General features: G+C 33.1%; 1 protein-coding gene across 1 annotated transcript in view; it reads left to right on the forward strand.

The window, feature by feature from the left end:
• Ndf (Nucleosome-destabilizing factor) overlaps positions 1-13,053 on the forward strand; it is a 46,205-nt gene that overhangs the window by 18,854 nt on the left and 14,298 nt on the right. The gene's annotated exons all lie outside the window — the stretch shown is intronic.

Here is a 13,053-nt window from a genome sequence, read left to right on the forward strand (position 1 = left end):
GAATGCTCGGTGAGAGTTTGGGATTTCTCGGCAGGCTGTTTCTACTCGGGGCTTCGAATCCATCGAATATCCGTTGAGACTTGCTCCATTTAAGTACAGTTACACCAATGTAAATTTAACTTTAATCTCGGTTTATTTTACTATAATTTTTTTCTAATTTTTAGGAAAAGGTAACGAATAAATTAAACCGAGATTAAAATTAATCTTCTGTTGGAATAAGCCTTAATGTGTCTTTTTATGCTCGCATTATTGGCGCAATGACCAAGTCTATTTCAGCGTCGTCGTCGGATCCGTCGATTGTTTTCTCGAATATTCTCCCGAAGGTGCGTGTCTGGTTCTATCGTCTGGTATTTTGGACATCTTGGCCACAGGCTAGCTGTCTTCGAGCTATTGCCATATTACGATTGACTCTAAAATAGTTTCAAGTTCAGTGCCAAATTAGTTGTTAGCATTTGTTAAATTGCCGACACGTTTATGCGACCGAGGGACAATTGCGTTTTATCTTTGATTAGCTCGCTTTTATTAGTGATGTTTCATCTCTTTTAAATCTCTAGGAGAAAACTAACAATCGGGGAGGAAATTGTAAAACTGATTATTATAAAAATTAGCTCATAACTGACTGATTATCAACTTAAATTTATAGTCAAAGTTAAACGATTTTAAAAAATGTGTAGTAAATTATTTAAAATAAATCTAGAATTTGTTGTGCAATTCAAAAAGCAAGAATTTCTTGAGATTGCAGGTAGAAATTTACGAAAATAATGCTACGAACTTTCAGAACTCATGCAGAATAAATTTAGAGTCACGAAAGAAAGATTTTGTTCCTGGTTGGATCATAAATAGTATCTCCCAGATAGGGACGTAGAATCGTAAATAGAATATCGTACATAATAGAACTTCTATGAACTCTCATTTATATTGGCAAAAGTTTAGAATGTATAGTTTCAAGAGAGATATTATATATTCTACATACGTTTCTAGGATTATAAATAGATACTAGTGCAACTCCAATTGTATTTAATGTTAAATATTTTACGCATCGATCCATTTTCGAAATCGGAGATAATGCACCTTATCACGGTCACTTAATAAAGATAAATGCAGGGAGATAAAGAAACTTTCGACAATTGTTTTGTTAACAGAGACCGGTCGGCCTCGAGTCTGCAGGACTTTAAACTTTGATTCTCACTAATGGAACCGGTCGTGCAGACGGTAGAATCTCACGAGCATCCGGGCCAAAAGATTCTCCCACGCTCTTGTTCGCATTTAATCAAATCTATCTTGCCCATGGTGCCTTGATGTCTAGCGTAAACTTTGTGAGGAAGCGCCTATTTTTTCTCAATCAATTCCAAAAAACTTGCAGCAGTTAAACAAAATTCAATCGAAATTTTACACACGAAATTGATGTTATGTTGAATTATAAAATATCAAATTTATACTTTTAGATATAAAATTATTTTGTATTAAAAAAATAATATGTTAAATTTTATTTCTAATAATAATACTAGCTCTTTTTAAAATAGCACTTATATATTTATCTTAAAAGTTTTGTTTAGGTATTATAATACTGTTAGAAACAAATCGGCATCCGCAGGCTTACTACATATATAGGTCTAACTTGTTATCTTTTGCTGTGTGTTAAAATAAATTTTTAATATTATTATTTAAAACTTGTACTTGTATATTAATTAAAAAAATTTTATCGTTAGAAACGATGATGCGATATATTGCAATCTGTGCATCGCTATCTATATAGGTCTAACTTGCTATTCTCTATGCTTTTTACGCTTTCTATGTGAACATATAAATAGACATTATACAGATATTATTAGCGTACATGGATAGGAAGCATGTATTCTAATCGCAAAAAAGTATTAATCGTCGTTACAATTTGCGTTATCGAACTATAAACATCGTGACATAGTCCAGCTGCTTGAAATATAATTGCGATGACGCAAGTGAAGAACGCATTTTCACTTTTACTTTAACGTCGAACACGCCGCTACGCTTTCCCGTGGAATCCGTTTGTTCGCTTTTACCTCGTACCGTGCGCTTCGGAAAAATAGCATTGAGTTTTCGTCGGTGAAGTTATTTATAAAAATGTCACGTGCGGATTCGGACTCCCGTAGAGTCGCCGCGCCATCATGCGTTTGCTGCCATTTCGTTGATTTCTGCCTGAACGTAAAAGGCGTATCGTCGTGATATGATGTAGGAGGGATGGAGGTGGGTGTCCCTTAGGTTTCCCACCGTGCAATATCGATCCGTGACCTAACTTTGTTCCACGCTTTTGCCACACATTACAACATGCAGGCCATTTAGAGTCAAATCGGAAACATCGTTCAACACTATTTCCAACCTGAAGGAAAGGCGCAGGTTTAGGGTAATCCGAAATTGGTTTAGAGAGATTTTTCGCAGTTCAATGCTTCGATATGCTCGCTAACAGGAACGAATCTAATTCGTTTTCCGCCAATTTTGAAACATTTTTTTCAGAGACTCATTCAGAGAAAAAAACATGGTGACAAAAAATTATAATGGTGACAACTATATAAGTATAGAATTTTATATGTAGAATTAACGTATTTATAGTTGAATTAACTATTTTATTTTATTGCAACTATAAAACAATTTATTCCACTATGTATATTAATTCTACATGTTATTAAAAAAAAAATAATCTAATGGTAATAGAGTTACCAATAACTACCAAATCGAGTAAAATAATTGCAATTAAATATTCGGTTAATATAATCAAAAATAATTTTATTGTTTTAAATATTTAGTAATTATTACCAAACGGTTGGTTATATTATATTACAATATTATACTTTATTATTATATTTTGTAATACTAAATATTTAAAAAAAGTGTAATTATTTTTGATTATATTAACTGAACACATTTGATTGCTATTATTTTATCCAATATTTGATAATTGTTACTAAACTTGTTTTTATAAAATTTGTAGTTGCCATTGTTATTATTGCCGTGTATATATTTCTCTGAGTGTAGATAAAGCGTAATATTTTTTGTTACAAAAAAATGACGAATATATTTTGAAATTCTGTTACCAATGGCTTCTGTTATCATTTGAAACTCTTGGTGTTGGAAGAGAAACATTCCTTCGCGACGCGTAATTCTTACTTATTCTATAACAAGCAATTATGTAACAAGACGATTATTTGCAAACAATCGGTTCGACGATGGGGACCATGTGCAGATAACACGATATCGTTTTACGAAACCGAGTGGCAGCTCGGTTAATTGCGCACAATGGTAGCGTACGAGGAAAACAATTTTGCGGCCGAATTAATGGGAACGAACATCGTCTGCATTGCGTGACACGTTTACGGCCATGTAACATTGCTTATTGCGCGAATCAGGAGCAGCCATTTGTCAATAAACTTCGCAGTAACTGGGCGATTTCTCTGTATGCCACCAGGAGTGTTATCTCTTATACCAGGCGAGCCTCGCGCGAATAATCGAAGCTATTCGTTCGTGTTAATAGATTCGTCTCCTCCGCTAGTGCATAACGAAGGTCAATAATCCGATAAAACTATTTGTGTGACGAAGAATCCGCGACGGCACGCGTTATTGGAACATCGATCGTCTTTACGTGAATCGACCACGAGCACCTTTGCGTATATACGTAAAACTTACATTATATTCTAATAAAAGGATTGTGTAAATAGTTCTATTTCAATTTCCGATATATTGCGATCGATTACTAGGAACTAATGACATTTAGAAATGTGACTCGTTCCAATATTTTCTTTAATACGGGAATCTATTTCAATATTTTTTCATTTGGCATTTGATTCAATTATTCAGTAAAATAATGTTGTAATTTGGGACTAATTTAGTATACTGCTTTTTTTTAGAATTTTTGTAGAATACTTATTACTTTAGCTTATATGTAGGTATGTACCAAGAAGAGATTTGGTTTACGATTTTTTCTCTTAATTTTTAAGTAGGTAGGTGGGATGGTCACAGTACCTAGATATAATTTTCTTTAAAACCTTGTTCTGGAAAAGAAAAATAAGAAGGCAGGTATATTTTCCAGATGCCCAGAAGTCTTAAAATTCATTTATTTTCTTCTATCTTGTATTACAAGGATATAACTAATTTAATTAATAGGATGACTATTATAACATAATATATTAGTAAAAAATATAATTATAAGATTAAAATTTTTTGAAGTATTCTGAGCACTCCACTTATCAATTTGTACAGCTTTAAACCATTTACCTACTTAAAGATTAATCTAATATTTACATCCATCCACGCCTTGTGATTAATGACTATTACCTAAACCTAAATTTACATTTTCCCTTATTTTTTTGTATCTTTAAAATTACACTTTTTTTTTAAATTAAACATTGATTAATTTACATTATCACATTTAATTATTATACAGTTTATATATATATATAAATATATAAAATCCTAGTCTTTTTTTCTTATATCAAGTTCTCTTGTATGTTTCTTTAATATAATGTTTGAACAATTCTTATGATTGTTTTTCTCTTTTTAGAATTCTTGTAAAATGAAATAATCAGTTTATTTACGTTAGCGGCAATTATTTTCACGCCGCAACCGTATAGTAATCTACGTAACGGTACTGTGTTTGCGTGTACAAATTTCATCTGCACGTTCAAAAACGTTTTATCTTTGCGTAATCATGGACTATCGTGATTCAACTCGACTTGAACTTTGAATAGATTAATCGTTCTAATCTAAAATATCGATTCCTGCCTTTCGTTTCTTCTTTTTTGACAAACCAATTTTTATAAGGTACGAATGTTTCGCATTCGTTCGTTCTAGAAACTCGAGGCCATGTACTTTTAGCGATATCTATGAAAATTATTCTCAGATGTTATTTACAATCCGATAGAAGCATTTGCAATGTCATTTATCTTGTTCCATTAGACGGCTTTTATTCTTTGTTATGGAAATAACAAAACAGCGTTATCGTTATCAAGATTTAAGTGCGTATTTGGTCTTAAACTGATGTTTACGATGTGAACTACGTCATTTTGAAGATAAATGCTTCATGTATGTGTAACTGCTTTTCATTAAAAATATGTGGTACATTTCTAGATAAATGCGGCTTTAAAGATTAATGGGTAACCTTCGACCTATTCGTAACGCAGAAAAGGATGGGCTGCTTAAATTTAATGGGCTGTTGGTGGCATTTGACATCGATCGATTACGAGTACCACTGGTATATTATTTGTAAAATTCTGTTAACTTTCCAAAGCGAACGTTAAAATCTGTATAATACAATTATTGATGTAGAGATCCATGTATTGATCTTTGAGACTCAAGTCAATATGAGATCGTTTAATTTTTATTGATTATAAGGTAGCAATTAATTTTAAAATAAATTATTTAAAAAAATAATTGATTTTAAACCAAAATGACGTAACTTGTATAAAAAAGAATAAATATTAAATTTATTTTAATAACAATAATTTAAATTTGCAAATTAACATAAAAAATATAATTGAATAGGCTCAATAAACTCCAAATAGGTAATATAATAATTTATACTATATTTTGTGATTTATACTACACATTTATCATTATAATAATAATAATTATATTCAAAATTGATAAATAATAAAATAGATAATATATATGAAAGAGAAAGATATAATAGATAACGGTAGACGAGAAAAGGTTCTTCTACAAAATCATTGTCAGGTCACTAATTTTTAATGAGCTTTTACAATAAGCTATTTAAATCGAACGTAAGAAGAATCGATTATGATTGATCAATTTCTTACGTAGTTTAAGACTTCAAACTTAGGTAATGGCTTATATTGTAAAAAGCCTATAAGATTTTATTCTAAGAATTTGTAATAATACGCGTTCTCTGAAAGTCGTATTTTTATAATGATTTGTGCAATTTATATTCTTGAGATTTTTCGAATGGTCTTCTTATTTATCCTGTTTTTATTGAAATTGTGTGGGTATTCTTGGTAAGATTATATTTCAGGAGCTCTCAAAGCTGAATCTATTTAATTGACCTCACTTCATATGTTGACTCTTGAATTATCGGGGCATTATGTGTCTTTAAATATTGTTAGGCAATCAACATTTTAAGTCGCAGCCATTAATTTTGTCTTTCGGGGCTTCATGTGTCCATTTGTGAATGTGGAGGGTGGAAAAGGATCTCGAGGTATATTTGGTCCGGGATACTTGCTCTCAACTTGTCTAAAACTGTCACGTACGTTTATTTGCCGGGACGACCTTGGGCATCGTCGCCGTTGTCCTCGACACACAATTTCGACTGCTATACGATCTATAAGAGCTGATTGGGCGGGAAATGCTGTCGCGAAAGGACATTGCGAACTTCAGCAGTGCTGTTTCAAGGCGAAACTCGTGTGCAAAGAACCTTGACGGTTAATAATTACGTAACAATTAACCCTTAGAGAAATCTAATACTGGCCAATATTGAAAGGCGGTAACTAACTATAATACTTTTATAAGTACTAAAAGTACTGATGTTCGACATTTTTTAAATACTCCAATAAGCAATTAATTATTGTCTTTCAGTAATAAATTAATCAGTATTAAATTTTCTGTAAAGAAATAAAATGCAAACGACGGATTAAAAATCTATCGTTCTCGGCGAGAATATAAACGTATTGGAACAAGTAGACGCTTATTTTTGATATCGAATTAATAATTTCATCATTATGAACGTTTTATAATAATAAAATCTTATTTATTGCTATTATATTTTATATTTTATTATATTTATTATTAGAGACACACTACACTGAACAAAAAATTACTATAAATCTTAATATATATATTTTTTAAATAATACTAATTATAGGTAAACATTTATTTACAGTAAATAAATATTTGTTTAATAAAAAGATATTAATTAAATTGAATTAATAGTTTTTTTTGTATCAAATAAATATACATGTAGTACATATTTATTTAGAATTATTTAAACAAATTTTTATTAAAACTTAATATTTTTTTCAATTATAAGATTCTAAGAAAAAATTGATTATGAATCTATCTAGAGAAAACTAGCAAGATTTTGTCTATTGTCAAAGAACGTCTTGCTTCGCAACGTAAGAATTATAATCTAAAAGGGTTGCAGAATCACGGTGACCCGAAGTTGGACTGCAGCCGCGAGTCAGGTCAATCGGGTCGGGGATCGTGATTGCGTACTCTAGTTACCTAATAATAAAATCGGGTTCGGCCTCGATTGGCAAAGTTTTTGTAGGTTATGAGAAAAAGCCGCGTGAAAACTCGCTTCTCTCTCCTTCGTGTCCTTGCTTGCACGTCCTCGCCATCGTCGGTCATGGTCAGAGGAAGGCGAGCTCCGTAGGGTCATCTGATGTTCCGTTCTGATATATATTTCTTTCCTTTCCTCTTCCTCTTTTCTTTTATCTATTTTTTTCTATTTTTTTCTTTCTATGAACCTTTTTTTATGGTCATTCACTAGTTATAATGATGGCAGTTACTTTATAAAACGTCGTTTTACTTGGAACCTGCTTTTACGAGTTTCGTATCGATCTCACGACTTTCGTCTATTTTTCGTCGTGCACGGATGCGGAAATCGTGACGCTCACTGAGGCTAAAAACAGGACAGTTTCGATGGAAGAACGTCTTTCATTTTGCAGATCAAGTTAAGAGGAATTTCTATTGCCTGATGTCCCGTTTCGTACGTTTTCGAATTTTTCTTATTAAATAGCTTATTTGGAGTGGGGGGAAACAATATAGTACTGTAAGGTAGAAAGTTTCAATGAAGGCGATTAATTTCAGAAGTTTCTGAAAAGGGTAGCAGAAGAATTTATTTCTTTTTGAACGCTTATTTTATTTGCTCTTCTTCCATTTTTTATGTTTACCTCTTCAATTCTCCTTATGTTTATATTTCTATATCCAGCTGAAATGAAAAGCGAAGAGTCTATCGATAAATATTGAAACGTTCGATCTTGATGCTTAAATAATTTAGGGACAATCCTGATGAGAAATGATACAATCGCCAGCGAGCTTAGTTTTCTATAATAAATAATAAAAAGAAATAATTGATACATTTCTTTTAAATACACTGAAAAAAGTTGCATTAATTGAAATTCTGATTGAATCATAAAGATACAAATCAAACTACATTTTATAGTTATTTTATCAAATATTCTACTCGAAATAATCAAAAGTTTAATCACGATATCAAAATTGTAATTTTGGTATGATCAAAGTTTTATTTTATTTTATCTCCTGTATACAATTAGAATGTTTTTCTCAATTTGGTGCGACTTAAATTTAAATAAATTTATTGACAACAATGATTTCTAAATTAACTGCTTTAAACGCGTTTCTACTGTTATCTTTTTATATCTTTGCAAAATTGTTTATTTCATTAAACTAATTCAGTTATCTTTATTTCTTTAATCGCAGAATATACGTATTTAAGTCAAATATAATATGCTTTATTAAAAAATATTGTATAATTTAGTCAAATGAACAATTTTTTTCAGTGCATGTATCGCAGATAAAATGAAAAGCAAGGTCTCTATTGATAAATATTAAAGTGATCGATCTTGACGTTTGAATAATTCAAGAGCGATTGTGAGAAATGATAACGAATGTCTCAGCGAGTCTTATTTTTTCGAAAAAAAAAAAAAGAGAAAGAAAGAGTTTGACGATACATTTCCTCAATTATCTTGAATAATATCGGACCTTCTCGAATAGGAACAGCTCGATACGAATAGCTCGAGGAATTTGTTCTCGAAAGATCGCGCGCCGCTTTTGGCAGTAGGTTGCATAATTCATTGAACGTTGAAAGCACGTTTACCCGAGGCACGAGTACACGATTCAGTTCCTGCGCGCGTTATGTAACGACGTCGATAAGTAGAAGCTGGGTGTGGGTATCCTTTGGATGGAGAAGGGGTGGCATCGAGGAGGAATCGATTGCACCTGGAGCGTCTCATAAAAACCACATTTTGCCCACGGTAAGGCAAACGTATTTCCGGTGTAATAAAATTACACGCGATAGTTGCGTCATGGATGAAATGCGTTTCTGCTCCAAAGAATCTTAAAACACAATTCGCAATAAAGTTACGTTCGTCCTCGTAATTTCGAGATACTTTAGACATAGCGCAAAATGGCCGCATACTCGGGAATTGTAAAAAAATGAAGATGGCGGGATGCGATTAACGCTGGCAACCGTGTTGTCGAAGGTAACGTTATTGCACAACTCTACGCTCTTAAAAAAACCGATATTCTTTATAATCGACACAACACATTATCGATATGAGTACTTATCATAGACTTATATAATAAACTGCGCATTTATATCGCTCATTTGCCACAACAATGACATGACACAAAAGACAATTTTTCAGAAAATGAGTTCCTCAATGTTTTGAACTTTCTTGAATCTAAATAAAATTTTGTAATATTAGTCTTAAAATGTAATTTTAGTGCAATTTTTTTTAAGTCGTTATTATTAGTCAATTATATTAACTTCGTTTAGTGTAATTGAGGAATAAAATTACTCCCCAATGTAACTCTTTACCTGCAGTTACTGTGCACAAAAATTGTGCAAAATCTGAATCCATTTACTTAACACGATAATAAATGAACTACGTATAGTATTTCAACTGATAATAATCTATTAATATTAAATTATAATTGAGTACATATCTATGCAAATTGTACATATTTTATCAGAGAAACTGCACACTTCAGCCACTAAATAAAATTCTATCGAGAGCTCTTATCTATTTCCTACATAGTATAACTAAAAAAATACGGTATCTAATACTAGACAGTAGGAAAATTGCATAGGTACATTCTACTATAGTTTTTTAAATACATGTTTTTATTCTTTTACAAGCAACTTAAAATGATAATTTTTTAATTATGTTATGAAATGTGTGATGCTGAAGACATCACATGAAAAACAAAAATGCTTTGTTTGTTACTCTTTTTATCACACACTGATAAATTCAATATCAAACAAAACCCATTTGAGTCATTTTTAATTACTTCTATAGATTGCCACTGTCCTTAATTTAACTAAAATTAAACAAAGTTTTAAACAATTTAATTTAAAAAATTATATTAAGTTTGACTCTTTGTAATTTAGTTTAAATTTCGTTATTATCTACTAAATGCATACATTAATATAGACGTTATTGTTTAATTTGAAACTAACAAAAGATGATTCACATATGGAAATCGAAAGTAACAAAATGCCATTTAACTCGAGGGATTGCGTTACTATTGCTCTCTGATATCTAATATTGCACATTGCACAAGGGGAAAGCATCTAATTATTTACTCTCTTTTACCAATGTTATTCTCACGTTTCCAATGAAAGTGTGCGCAATTTATTAGATAAATTTGTAAGAGGCATATGTATCTATATTCTAACTATGTAGAAATAGCTTTAGATCGTCTCTCTTTCAGAAGAATTTTCAACCGCGTTAATTTTAAGTACGAGTCATCAGCTCTCTCTCTCTCTCTCTCTCTCTCTCTCTCTCGTTAAAAAATCGCCTACGCTTTGTCTACGAAAAAAATATATATCAATTACGTAACGCGTTGAAAGACGCCGCCGACAGCAGAGGAGAAGAAAGGCTATGGTCCGCGTACCAGAGCACGCTCTCTCGCATAGTAAGAGGAAAGGGGTAGAGAAGAAGAGAGTGTCTTCGCTTCATAGCCAGAGCAATAGCAGTCGTTCGCTCGGGTAGGCATATCGTGCCTGCACTGCCTACCGCTGTGCTGCATATTGTGTTTCTAGCTGGACGAGTGCAACGAGGAAACGCGGTGTTCTCATGCGAGCGAGCAAGAGAGAATGAGGGGGGGAGGGGGGAAAGAGAGGAGGGGAACGTTTGCTGCAGTCGGGTCGAGCTGAGCTGAGTTGAGCGGAGCTCCTGATCAGCTGGGAGCTGCGCGGTGTTGCCGGCTCGCGCACGCGTGACCCCCGGCCGCCATGGATCAATAATCGACCGATCCGGCAACGGTGCAAGCTACCGTTGGCTCTTTATTTAAACGTGCCAGTCGCTCAGCTCGTCATGTCGCTCTGGCGACCGTTTCTCTGGGTTCCTTCTCTCCGTTCTTGTATTCCGCCGGCCTCCTCCTTCCCGACCTTTCTTGTACTAGTTATACTCTCCCTCTCTTTCTCTCGATGCACTCTCACGTCTTTTGCAGGGTTGTCACAAAGCTTGAAATCAGGCAAAAAAATCAAGGATATTCACAAAATTTTCTGGAATATTAAAATTCTTGGCTTAATGTGCATACATTACGTCTGCACTTTTGGAACTGACTTAACTTCAACTTAACAATTAAATGCAAGTAGTGCATTAATAGTCACAGCATTAATAGTAATTAATATTGCTACGTTACATTGTTCTCTTAATAAAATATTTAAGTAATTTCGTCAGGATAAAATACAAAAAATTTCAAAATATTACTGAAAATACCATAAGGAAAATTATAAAATTTTTTCTGAAAATCAGAGAAAAGTTGGAATTTTAGGAGGAATTTGTGATAACTCTGTTTTCATATCGCTCCGAGTGCTTCGCTGATTGGATTGACATTTTTGAAAGATTGATTTCTGTTCGAACGCGTGCGTGAGCGTGACTTGAACTTCTGAAAAAGATTGTCGAATTGTCGGTTGCGCTTTAGCTGTTGTACTCGCGATTATAAATATTTTGTGCTGGATATATGAACGCACGGGAGGGAGATATCAGGGCCGTAGATATCGGCCATTGCACCCGGGTGTTACTTCAACGGACGTAATTGTTGTGGATCGCTATCGCTTTATACCGTGGAAGTTTAATGCTATATAGAAGCGAAGTCTGTAATCAGGCATTGATATAAGTGTCAACAAAATTATAACGATGTATAATAATTTAGTACTAGATATACTGAGCGGTTATTATCGATCGTTTCTATTTTTTAAATTAATATTATATTCGTTGTGTAAAAGATAAGGTTCTGAAACTTTTTGATTTTCCTACAAATAAATTCTTTATCTGATTAATTATTTGATTGTCCGTCACATTTATTATTTTTATAATTTTTTAGTTTATAAATTTATAGTTTTATAAATTCAAAAAATGCGAGCTGACAGTACTGACTCTGAACAGCGAAAATTGAATCAATCTTAAAAAAGAAAGGAAAACTTCGTATTTTTATAAAATCAATAAAGTTAGAAATTATATACAATTGATTTGTGTATATTTAATGTATTTCATACACGTTAATCGCATATATTCTTTTCTCAAGAATCGTTCTGAATGGGAAACCGATATTTTACGCGCAACGACCTAGTATTATATTTATACAGCTTTATTTTGTGGATATATAACTGTCGGTGATAGATTTCCTCGATTCGCGTCGCTAAACCGGGAACGGAAAATACATAAGAGCGAGGTATTTCGACATCGAGTCGTGGTAACAAAGCACGTGTTAGCGATGCTCAAGAGTTGCTTGTTTGCTGAACTTCCGGTTGGTTACTGATAAGGCAATGGCGCACGGTCCCCTACTCATACGGTGAAAACAAGAAAGTTTCTTGGATCATACACTTTCACGTTAATCCGATCGATTGCTCTCACTCGTGACAATCGCGACGACAAAGAGATGAACGTGCCGACCTCGAGAAAAATCGACTTCCTCCGTCCTATAAACGTCCTGGCCTATCGCCTATTCCGTGACCCATTTCTATCTGCGGGGGTGGGGAGAGGAGGAGGAAAGAAGGATACACTTCGTCGCAAATAACTGTAATCCGCCGAGATCGTTAGGAGAATTCCTCGACTCTCCATCGCGCAATAAAATCAAATTGCGACGAATGCTTTTCTGTTATTTTCCAGACGCATCAAACTGCATCAACCATTCCCACCTACGCATTCGCGTTGTTACTCCGACAACAAATTTCTTTTATTTCTTTCTGGTTGTAAAATATTTGATCGTGTATTTTTCAGAGTATATATGTACGTTTATAGTGAGTGTAAACAGTATTTGTATAGAGGAAATCTTTTTTTTTTAAACTGTTTTTAGAAAATAAACATTAATTAGTAA

The sequence above is a fragment of the Cyphomyrmex costatus genome, unplaced genomic scaffold (assembly GCF_001594065.2).
Source record: "Cyphomyrmex costatus isolate MS0001 unplaced genomic scaffold, Ccosl1.0 scaffold33, whole genome shotgun sequence".
NCBI classification, from domain to species: domain Eukaryota; kingdom Metazoa; phylum Arthropoda; class Insecta; order Hymenoptera; family Formicidae; genus Cyphomyrmex; species Cyphomyrmex costatus.